This window comes from Notolepis coatsorum (genome assembly GCF_963971535.1).
Source record: "Notolepis coatsorum genome assembly, chromosome: 15".
Lineage (NCBI taxonomy): Eukaryota > Metazoa > Chordata > Actinopteri > Aulopiformes > Paralepididae > Notolepis > Notolepis coatsorum.
Genome location: NC_140179.1, coordinates 36,771,819 through 36,784,318, shown reverse-complemented (window position 1 = coordinate 36,784,318; position 12,500 = coordinate 36,771,819). Strand labels below are relative to the sequence as shown.

The 12,500-nt window shown below is 42.5% G+C and overlaps 1 protein-coding gene across 2 annotated transcripts in view; it reads left to right on the top strand.

The window, feature by feature from the left end:
• camk1da (calcium/calmodulin-dependent protein kinase 1Da) overlaps positions 1 to 12,500 on the top strand; it is a 200,888-nt gene that overhangs the window by 135,810 nt on the left and 52,578 nt on the right. The gene's annotated exons all lie outside the window — the stretch shown is intronic.

Here is a 12,500-nt window from a genome sequence, read left to right as displayed (position 1 = left end):
TTTAACTTACTGTAACATCACCATGTCGTAGAAGGCTTCGTCTCTTTAACTTACTGTAACATCACCATGTCGCAGAAGGCTTCGTCTCCTCTTCCCGCCATGCAGGTCGTACGCAGGCGGTACGCGGATGTGCTTTAACGTGCTGCTTGACGTCGTTTGAACCAGGGTTGCACGATACACCGATACTAGAAAAGTATTGCGATACCAAGCCGTTAAAAATACTTAACCGAGCCGCTCCAATACTCCAATTTTATTAGCATCGATACTTTCAGAATCAATCAATCAATCAAATGTATTTATATAGCACATTTAGACATGACACTTGTCAACCAAAGTGCTTCACATAGCTAAGAACAAAGACAAGTATAGAATAAACAGAAAAAACAACCAACGGATAGACAAGGAAACAAAACAACATGTCAACAAGCAAGGCGAGAGTCAGAGTGAGTCAGGGAAGGCCAGGTTTAGGTTTAAAAGACTCGATGGAGGGGGCAGATTTAATGGACATGGGGATGCTGTTCCAGAGGTCAGGGGCTGCGACCGCAAAAGCACGCCACCCCCCCTAGACTTGAAATTAGACCTACGGGTGGTTAAGAGACCCTTGTCAGCCGATCTGACGTTGGTATAGGGGGGTGAGGAGGTCTGCACGGTGATTGATTGAATGAAAATTGTATTAACAGATTGCAGAATGGGTACAATACAGTACGGCTCAATACACACAATTGTTAAGGGGATGCAGACCAGAGAAAGACTTTCATCTTGTTTACATCAGGGTCCCCCATTTTCAATTCATAATGAATTGTAAGTAAGGGTGCAACTTTCTCCGTGCAATCCATTCTTTGTGGATCTAGCCCTAAGGCAGATCTTCTGGGAGCAAACACTTTTTTTTAAAGTCAGCTAGATAAGATAAGATATTCTTTTATTGATCCCCTTGGGGAAATTTGGGCATCATAGCAGCATGGGGAGGGGGGTACAGGTATGGGCAGGGTAATGGAAGAAAGACATAAATATAGGCAATAAACCGTGTAAACAATATAATTAACTCTAAGTCTGTGCAGGTTTTGGTGGTTAAGAGTCAGACACACTTAGTGGTCAGACATTCCTAATAGTTCTGGAGTTCTGAAGCCGTTGCTTCTCCAGCTGCTGGCAGCAGTCCATGCCCACGGTGGTGGAGCCTGACGGCCTCTGGCACGAAGGACTGGCTGAGGTGGTTAGTGGAATGTCAGGGGGGTATGAGTCTGTGGCTGAACGTGCTCCTCACAGAGGGGGAATACCTGGGAGGCTGGTGGCTTTAAAGGAACACGGCAACATTATGGGAAATGCACTTATCGTCTTCTCCGGAGTCAGACGAGAAGATAGATACCAATCTCCATCCGGCTGCATGTTAGCCTAGCTTAGCACAAATGAATGGAAGCGGATACGGACCGGCTAGCCTAGCTGTTGGCCACAAATGCCTCTCCCGGAGTTTTAAGCTAGGCTAGTGGTCCGTATCCACTTCCAATTTGTGTAAGCTAGGCTAACATGCAGCCGGATAGACGGAGAGGAAATTGGTACAGTATCTATCATCTTGTCTGACTCTGGAGAAGACGATAAGTGCATTTCCCATAATGTTGCTGTGTTCCTAAAGTGTAAATATCCACCCAGATTCCTTTTGGTTCAGACATTTCAGGCATCAATGTGCTCTGTTGACGAGTCTGATGGCTTGGGGGAAAAAGCTGTTCTCCAGCCGGTTGGTTCTGGCTGTGTGGCTGCGGTAGCACTTTCCAGACCGCATCAGCTGGAACAGTCCATGGTTGGGGTTTAAGGTCCTTGATAATTTTCCGGGCTTTTTTAATGCACCGGCTCTCATATATTTCCTGGATGGAGGGAAGCTCACATCCACAGATCTTTTGAGCTGTCCTCACGACTCTGCTCAGCGCTCTGAGGTTGAGGTCGGTGCAGTTCCCCCTCCAGGCGGTGATGCACCCATCCCAGGTGAGTTTGTCGGTGATGTGGACACAGAGAAACTTAAAGCCGCTGACTCTCCACTGCAGCCCCGTCGATGGTGATCGGGTCCAGCTTCTCTCCCCCTCTCCTGTAGTCTATGAACAGCTCTTTAGTTTTTTCCACATTGAGGGAGAGGTTGTTCTCCTGGCACCACTTTGCCAGGTTGTCAACATCTCTCCTGTAGGCTGTTTCGTCACACTTGGTGATTCGGCCTATCACTGTGGTGTCATCGGCAAATGTAATTACCGTGTTGGAGCTGTGCGTGGCTACGCAGTCATAGGTGTACAGTGAGTAGATGAGAGGGCTCAGGACGCAGCCCTGGGGGGCTCCAGTGTTGAGAGTCAGGGGGGCGGAGGTGTGAGGGCCCATCCTCACCACCTGGCGTCGATCCGACAGGAAGTCCAGGATCTAGTCACACAGACTGGGGTTGACTCCTAGTTCCCTGCGCTTGGTGTCGAGTCTGGCGGGGACTATGGTGTTGAACACTGAGCTGTAGTCCACAAACAGCATCCTCACATTGTTCCCCGCCTTCTCCAGGTGGGTGGTGGCCTCATGTAAGGTTGTGGCTATTGCGTCTTCTGTGGATCTATCTTGTCTGTAGGCGTATTGGTGTTTGTCCAGGTTGAGCGGTACAGATGTGGGACTGGAAAACGAGGCGTCTACCGCCGGTAGCAAGCTAGATGACGCTAGATGACGTCTTTTTACGCTGCTCTGCCTGGTTCAACCAGTAGGGGGAGTCGAGTTACACGGTGGAGAGAGGGAGCTATTCTACAATCTGTGTGTGTGTGTGCATGCGACACTAGTCTTGGACATATTATTTTGCAATGTAATGCTTTTCTGTAGATTATTTGACTGTCATTGGTACAGTAATGGTGTGGTATTTTCGATTAACGTGCGTTTTTTATGGATAATCATCTAGATACTCAGATACAGTGCAGTATTATTCTTTACGAGACAACCCAACGTGCTGGCACCGAAGACCCGCCCTACTCTGCCTCTGATTCGCAGAATGTGGCTCTAGTTAGGCTCTGGTTGGGGGAAATGTAACTGGCCCGTCGATTATTGTGATCGCTGTATTGAATTTACTGGTAAATTAAATTAGGTTTAACGTTAGTTTGTTTACTACAGTTATGTAGTCAACTAAGGTAACGTTACAGTAGCAACTGCTCAAATAAAGCTGTATCCACATTGCTGTCAAGTTAATGTTATGGTCTCTCGAAAATTGAATGCGACCTCAAGGCTTTTCAACTGGCCGCGTAATATTAGTTAACGTTCATTTAGCAGTATGTAATGTGTAACGTTTAATCAACGTGAAATGGCCCTGAATACATCATATAATGTGTTTCCCAGCTGCTTATATTGTAAGTGTATGCCCAAAAATATATATCACTGAATTGAAAATGGGGGACCCTGATGTAAACAAGACTAAAGTCTTTCTCTGGTCTGTGCATCCCCTTAACAATTGTGTGTATTGAGCTGTACTGTATTGTACTCATTCTGCAATCTGTTAATGACATTTACATATCTGTAGATACTATATCTATATCTGTACATCCCTTACCTACTCTTACTAGTTACGCTGCTGGCCAGTATGACTTACTACCATATAGTGTCTTTATACCTGTATCACTGTACATGTTAATACTATATCTCTTACCTACTCTTACTAGTTACACTGCTGGTCAGTATGACTTACTACCATAGTGTCTTTATACCTGTATCACTGTACATATGAATACTATATCTCTTACCTACTCTTACTAGTTACACTGCTGGTCAGTATGACTTACTAGTTACTACCATAGTGTCTTTATACCTGTATCACTGTACATATTAATACTATAACTATATCTGTACATATCTCTTACCTACTCTTACTAGTTACACTGCTGGCCAGTATGACTTACTACCATAGTGTCTTTATACCTGTATCACTGTACATATTAATACTATATCTATATCTGTACATATCTCTTACCTACTCTTACTAGTTACACTGCTGGTCAGTATGACTTACTACCATAGTGTCTTTATACCTGTATCACTGTACATATTAATACTATATCTATATCTGTACATATCTCTTACTAGGGACACTGTACATTGGAATACTGACATACATTTGCCATGGAAACTGTACATTGGAGGAGGTTGGGTAGGTGGGGTGGGGTTGGGTGGGGCTGTACATTGGAATACTGACAAAGCCATGCTTGGTCTTTATTGTACAACTGGGTTAGGACATTTGTAGGGGCCAGTTTTGAATTGCAGTCTCCCGTAGGTGTTCTTTGAGAGTGTTTTTGAAGGTGGGTAGTGATTTACATTCCTTTACAGCTTTGGGTAGGGCGTTCCACATTGTTGTGGCATAATTGCGAAACGTGTTTAGTCCCTTGTTTGAGCCGAATCTGGGTTTTACATGATTTGTGGAGCTCCCTCTGGTGTTGTGATCGTGGTATTCACTGACCTTTGGGAAGTATTTTGACATGTACATGGGTACCTTGGTCGTGTAGTGTATCTTGTAGACCAGGCCCATTGCAAGTTGCTGTACTCTGTTGTCTACTCTAAGCCATCCTAGGTTGGCAAAGTGTGCAGGGGTGAGGTGGGTTCTAGGAGTCAGGTCAAGCAGTAGTCTGACTAGTTTGTTTTGAGATGTTTGTAATTTGGTTTTTAGTGCCTTTGAGGTGCTTTGGTACCATGAGGTGCAAGCATAGTCGTACTGTAGTACCCTTGAATGAGTTCTCCTGCCAGAGTCTTCAGGGTATTCTTGTTTACCAGGGAGGAGATCCGGTACAAGAATCGAGTTCGTTGATTGACTTTTTTTTATTACATTGGATGCCATTTTGTCACATCTGGACATTAATAAATACAAAGGTGTATTGTTATTGTTGTCATGTATTGTTGTCATGAACTGAATAGATTCCAGAAGTCATAATCCACTTAGTCCTGCTCCCAAAACTATTTTGAATATGTTGTAAAATAAATGCAACTACTGCAGAAGTAGGAATATCATTAGAATACAGTACAGAATGAATGAATGAATGAAAACTTTATTTAACAGATTGCAGAATGGGTACAATACAGTACGGCTCAATACATACAATTGTTAAGGGGATGCAGACCTGAGAAAGACGTTTGTCTTGTTTCCATCAGGGTCCCCCATTTTCAATTCATATAGACATTTATGACATACACAACATACATGACATTTATGGCATAGGGACATATAGGTATTTAGTACTGATACAGTACTAAAAACTACAGTATGTATTACTATCTACTACTACAGTACTACCTATGCTGCTATGTCTATACTACTATGTATCACAAACAGTACTGTATTTGCAAATCTGGTATGTCATAAATGTATAGATGTAGCAGTACTGTCTATCTGTATGTCGTGTATGTCATATATGTTACGATGAATTGAAAATGGGGGACCCTGATGTAAACAACCAGTATGGCCACTACAATACTGTAACAAAAATGAGCAGAAGTATTTCAATTATTAGACGGAATGCCTATTTTTTAACAGACACAGCTACTGTACCAAGCAAGTCATACAATCACTAGTTTTGTCACATCTGGACTACTGTCCAGCAATCTAAAAAATAGTAAGATAAAATAGACAGAGTAAAATAGTGCAGTGCAATAAAATAGTAGAATAGAATAGATACAACTTATTTTTTTACAATGAGAATTTTATTACCATTGCAGAATGGGTAAACTACAGTCAATACACACAATTGTTAAGGGGATGCAGACCAGAGAAAGACGTTTGTACATTGCAAAGTTCATCCTTCCTCTGCAGAGTTCAAATAAAGCTGACTTGACCTGACTTGAAAAAAACAGTGTTGAGACAACCCCCCCCCCCACCCCCCCCCCCCACCATCAATGTACAGCCCCCCACCCCACCTACCCACCTATTAACACCTCATCAAGGAGAGGGGGCAGGGAGGTGTCAAATGCATCTGAGTACGGTCACAGTTCCATCCTAGAGGCTAATCTTTCCTGTGACAAAATGGCATCCAATGTAATATATTCCATAGTATATTCCACTACAATGGGTACAATACTGACCAGAGAAAGACTTTCGTCTTGTTTACATCTACTATTTTTATTATTGTCTATTTAAAACTTAAAAAAAGGGGTGAAACGATACAGCATTCACTTTACGGCCTATAGGGATATTTTATTTCAATTCTCTGTTAGAAAAGAGAAATATTAAGCCCTGTGCAAGGAATAATATGAAAATGTGCCATTGAATAGCCTGTAGCTAGATATGACATTTGTACATGACATGTTTGTCCTCCATAGATACAGTAATTGAATGGAAATTGTATTAACAGATTGCAAAATGGGTACAATACAGTACAGCTCAATACACACAATTGTTAAGGGGGTGCAGACCAGAGAAAGACTTTCGTCTTGTTTACATCAGGGTCCCCCATTTTCAATTCATAATGACAACAGTACCGATAGGAGATAAGATAAGATAAAAAACTGAAGAATATTGATCAGGCCAGAGTTACATTATTATTTCAGGTGTATTCTCATCAGAAGCCATGGAGAACTATAAGTCTTTAGAGGCATACCGCTTCTTTGTGTTCCACCGGAAACTGACAAGGTGCACCTTGTTGCGGGCGGATATCAGACCATCCTACAGAGTGAATGATGATCCACATCATCCTTGGGTGGCCTTAGATGGCACGGGAAAGGTGGTTGCAGGTCACTGTGACTGTATGGCAGGGTGAGTTAAATAAAAAATAAATAATAAAAAGAATGTTGCCACAAATGTACCAGTGTTACCCATCCAACAGGAGCAACAGGCGGCCAGCAGCACAAGCACTCCAGTCTACTGCTTGTGTAAAACAACAACAGAATCAGAGAGCATGGTTGGCTGTGACACCTGTGATGACTGGTTCCATCCCAGGTGTCTAAACCTCAAAAGGCTACCGAAAAGCAAGACATGGTATTGCTCGGAGTGCAGAAAAAAGAAAAAGAAGTCTAACCCTAACTAAGTTGCTGTACTCTGTCGTCTACTCTAAGCCATCCTATATTGTCAAAGTGGGCAGGGGTGAGGTGCGTTCTAGGAGTAAGGTCAAGCAGTAGTCTGACCAGTTTGTTTTGTGATGTTTGTAATTTAGTTTTTAGCCCTTTTGAAGTTTTATGTTATGGCTTCCTTCTTGGAGAAAATGTAGGTCTGCCAATGCTGCTGTTATGCATTGTTGTGCATGTTGAAACTTGAAATAGCACTTTTGTATTTTTGTATATAAAAAAAATAAGCATTTTTTACATGCATTGTTGTGCATGTTGAAATTGTAGGCCTGCCAATGCTGCTGTTATGCATATGTTATGCATGTTTAAACTTGAAATAGCACTTTTGTATTTTTGTATCTAAAAAAAATAACCATTTTTTACATGCATTGTTGTGAAATAGCACTCAGTCACAGAAAGTTAATGTGACAATACATTTTTTGTATTTTTGTATCTAAAAAAAAGCAATAGCAGAAGTTAGTTTTGCATTTTCTTTACTTGCATTGTTGTGCATGCTGAAATAGCACTCACAGATAAAACTGCAATAGAAGAACAGAACATTTCATTCTTATTTGTATATTTGAACAATAAAGCAAGGTTATTCTTTCAAAATGATGTTTGCTATAGTTGTTGTGCCCCTGGTATGTGGTTGACAAACATTGACAAACATATTTACAATTAGCATTTTATAAAGTAGAACTGTAATGTGTACTTTCTCAGTCAGTGCTAAGTGCAGTCATCTTATGCAGCATCACTTTTCACATCAAAACAAAAGTAGAACTGTAATGTGAGACGGGGAAACTTTGTTTTGAATACTGGGGGGATGATTGAGAATATGTGGTCCCTGTCCTGCCATTTAATCAAGAAGTCAAGCTTGACGTACATCAGGTCTATCCAGGTCCAGAACACTTTGATGACTGTTGCCTTTGACACACCTCTGATGTGGGAAATGAGGTCAAAGGACATGTCGTGACGCAGTTTGACAAGGGTGATAAATAGCTGATCTATGGGTGAGATTATGATGCTCCTTGTCTTCTCTGTGTGACAGTAAGAAAACAAGTTCTGAAGCACTGGCCAGGTAACACCTGTCATCATTTTGCATTTGGTGTTGTTGCTGTCCGACTCGACCTTGGTTCTCTGTTGGTCACCATCCTCCTTGGCTGCATCCCTCTCCTCTCTGAGAGACTGCATCTCGTCAAACAGAGACTGCTCGGTGATGGGAGGTGTGGCTGCTTCCTCAACTTGGGCTGCTGCCTCAACTTGGATGTCTTGGCTGCAACGTTTAGTCCTCTTGTGGGGAGTCACTTTAAATGAAATAAAAACCATACTAATAAGAAACTGCAATTTAGGAACCCATTGATTTTGGCACATAACTGAAAACTAGATGATATCACTTACCATGGTATGAAGAGGAGTTCCTTTTTGCATGCCGCTCATGGCGACTGATGTTCGTTGACGTAGATGGTGTAGACTGTGATGTTGAAGGGAATACAGATGGAATGTAGTCTGGGTGTGTTTGGTCATTGACCTTTGCACCTGAATGAATGAATGAATGAATGAATGAATGAATGAAAACGTTATTAACAGATTGCAGAATGGATACAATACAGTACGGCACAATTGTTAAGGGGATGCAGACCAGAGAGACTTTCGTCTTGTTTACATCAGGGTCCCCCATTTTCAATTCATAGTGACATACATTTGTGACATACTCAACATACATGACATCATGACATTTATGGCATAGGGACATACATGACATACAGGTATATAGTACTGTTACATTTGTGACATAATATGATATGCAAATATACAGTACTGTTACCCCATAGATCCTGACAGAGAGTATATACATATGACATGTATATTACAAGCAATACGACTATTCAATAACAAGTCCTTAGAGCAAGGACAACAACACTGAATGTGATTGATAAATAGTATACTAGTAACATATAAAAATGAAAAAGGCATGTAGGCTACACTGAGAATGGACTATTATGGGGAAGTAGCTAGCAGAGACTGCTAGCTAATCAATCAATCAGCTAGCAGCTAACATCTGCTGTTTACAGCCTCACAGCCAATACAACTTAATTTACTATATAAATATGTGTTCCTTATTCTCACCTGTTATGAAATGGGTAGAGCAGACATACGTAGAATTTGACTTGGGGGACCAGGGTCTGCTTTGGTCGACTCTCCCGTCTGCTCTACCCAGTCAAAGGAAGTTGACTTCGAGAATATACAGTACTGTTTACAGTATGTGTACAAGGGAAGACTACTCGAAATGTGTTGTTTTCTTTGTGCATTAAGCCAGTCAATTTGCTCTTTGTATGGGATTATAACGGAGTTGTTCTTGTTTGTGTGCTCCCCTCGCATTTGACGATCAATTGGACTTGAAAACAGCAGTGACCACCACTCGTTAGATCATATGAAACAGTAGCCCCTGTCACGTCACGTAAGTGGCAGATAAAACAGTGAAGATCAGATCATTTGACTTACCACTTAATCCAACGTTCATTCCCCACAAGCGTCTCCGGTGACCCGAACACCAGCCAGTATTTACCCTGGTCGATTTGGTCGTCCACTCCTGCACTGTTCCCGGCACACGCTGCCGATTAAGGGCACGTACTTGGTCCTCAATAATGGACATTAGTGGACAAACCACTAAAACAATGGGGTTTACGTGCCATTTGGAATAGCCATAGGTCTTTGCTGTAGCCGGTATTTTTGTATTTCCGATTCACATTTAGGAGGCATAGCAAGTTCGGTTGTCTCGAAGGAAGGATATAATTCCAACTTGACTTTGACTTTGCGCCTCCTGGCGGCACAAAACAGAAACCGCACCCACCCTAATAAAACCATTTGACGAGAGCCGTTAACGGGCGGCAGAGGGCGTTGAAACGGCGGTAGGAGGGACCTCAATTTGCAATGCTGTAACTGTAGGTTGTTGTTGAGCAGCAGCAGACAAGAAGATAGAAGACAGAGGAAGACGGATCAGATGGCCTAGCTGTTGGCCAAAAACACCTCTCCCGGAGTTTTAAACTAGACTAGCTGTTGGCCAAAAACACCTCTCCCGGAGTTTTAAGCTAGACTAGCTGTTAGCCAAAAACACCTCTCCCGGAGTTTTAAGCTAGACTAGCTGTTAGCCAAAAACACCTCTCCCGGAGTTTTAAGCTAGACTAGCTGTTGGCCAAAAACACCTCTCCCAGAGTTTTAAGCTAGACTAGCTGTTGGCCAAAAACACCTCTCCCAGAGTTTTAAGCTAGACTAGCTGTTGGCCAAAAACACCTCTCCCGGAGTTTTAAGCTAGACTAGCTGTTGGCCAAAAACACCTCTCCCGGAGTTTTAAGCTAGACTAGCTGTTGGCCAAAAACACCTCTCCCAGAGTTTTAAGCTAGACTAGCTGTTGGCCAAAAACACCTCTCCCGGAGTTTTACGCTAGACTAGCTGTTGGCCAAAAACACCTCTCCCAGAGTTTTAAGCTAGACTAGCTGTTGGCCAAAAACACCTCTCCCGGAGTTTTAAGCTAGACTAGCTGTTGGCCAAAAACACCTCTCCCGGAGTTTTAAACTAGACTAGCTGTTGGCCAAAAACACCTCTCCCGGAGTTTTAAACTAGACTAGCTGTTGGCCAAAAACACCTCTCCCGGAGTTTTAAACTAGACTAGCTGTTGGCCAAAAACACCTCTCCCGGAGTTTTAAACTAGACTAGCTGTTGGCCAAAAACACCTCTCCCGGAGTTTTACGCTAGACTAGCTGATCCGTCTTCCTGAAATTTGGCACAAAATGAGATCTGAAAATATCTCGAGGTGATATTATTTGAAAATGAGTTTGACTTCACACTTACATTACCATGCAATTCAATATGAACTTGAATTTGACTATTGGATTTTGCATACTATATTGGTATTTATATACTGTCATACTCCACATACACTATGAGCCTAACTGTATACCTCACCACACCTGTGTATGATGATGCAATGATAACCCTCCTGCATCACACCTACACACAGCTGGAGAAGCCTGAATCCTTTGTGTGGACTTCTCAAGTGCATTCAACACTGTGCAACCTCATCTGATGGGACAGAAACTCCTCCGGATGAATGTCAACCCCCACCTCATACTGCTCATTCTCTCCTTCCTCACAAATAGACACCAGACTGTTCGATTCAACGGCAACTACAGCTCCAACAGAACGGTATCCACCGGGGCACTCCAGGGAACTGTCATCTCACCAGTCCTGTTCACTCTGTACACCGACGACTGTAGCAGCTCAGACCCTGAGATGCTCTTCATCAAATACTCTGATGACACAGTCATCGTTGACACCACCAACTCCAATGACCGCATCATTGGAGAAATGAACAGGTTTGCAGAGTGGTGTAAGAACAATTTCCTGGACCTAAACCCCAGCAAAACAAAGGAACTGCTGGTGGACTTCAGGCGTGACCCCACAACTCCCCCAGCTCTAGAGATAAATGGCCAGAAAATAGAGCGCGTTGAGGAGTATAAATATCTTGGCACCACCATCGACCATGAGCTCACCTTCAAGACCAACACAGATAACATCCACTCTAAGTGCCAACAGCGACTGTTCTTCCTCAGGAAGATGAGGAAGCTTCAGGTGCGACCATCAATCCTGCAGGCTTTCTACAACTCCTTTGTGGAATCGATAATGTCCTTTAACATCACATCATGGTTTGGAGTGATGCGTGCCATCAACCGGAAACCTCTTGACAGGGTCGTTAAGATCAGCTGCAAGATAATTGGGAAGGACCAGGAGCCACTCAGCAGCATCCACAAGAAACGGACAGTTAAAAAAGGCCTCCCAAATAGTTGTAGATAACACACACACCCTTCACACCCATTACAAACTAATGCCCTCAGGCCGTCGATACAGAGCTTCATCACTGAACAAAAGGGGCTTAGGTAGCTTCGTGCCAACCTCCATCAGACTGCTGAACACCTAGGTCTGGTGGAGGACGGACCCCCCCCAAGGACTTTGGACTACTTAAAATAGACTCCCCCTTCCACCTGATGGACACATACTATGTACCTGTACTACTATTATTTATTATTTATATACATACAGAACTGCTCCACGTGGTTTTTAATATATCATGCTTTAAGTACTGTAGTTTTAATGTAGTTGGTTTTTTTTTTTATATAGTGGTCTTTTTATTGTAGTTTTAACTATTTTTTATATATATAGTGGTGAGTGTCTATGTACTGTGACTGTATGTTTGTCTTTCAACCACTGCACAAATGAAGTTCCGAAAGGAAAATAAAGTAATTTGAAGTTTGAAGTTGAAGTTGAAGTGTATGTATGTATATTGGTTTTGTGTGAGTGCATGTGTGTTTGTTGGTTGTGTACAGTATGTGTGTTTGTTTGTTTTGTTTGTGTGAACTTGGTTTTGTTTGTGAGTGTATGTGTTGGTTTTGTTTGTGTGAGTGTATGTGTGTGTGTTGGTTTTGTAT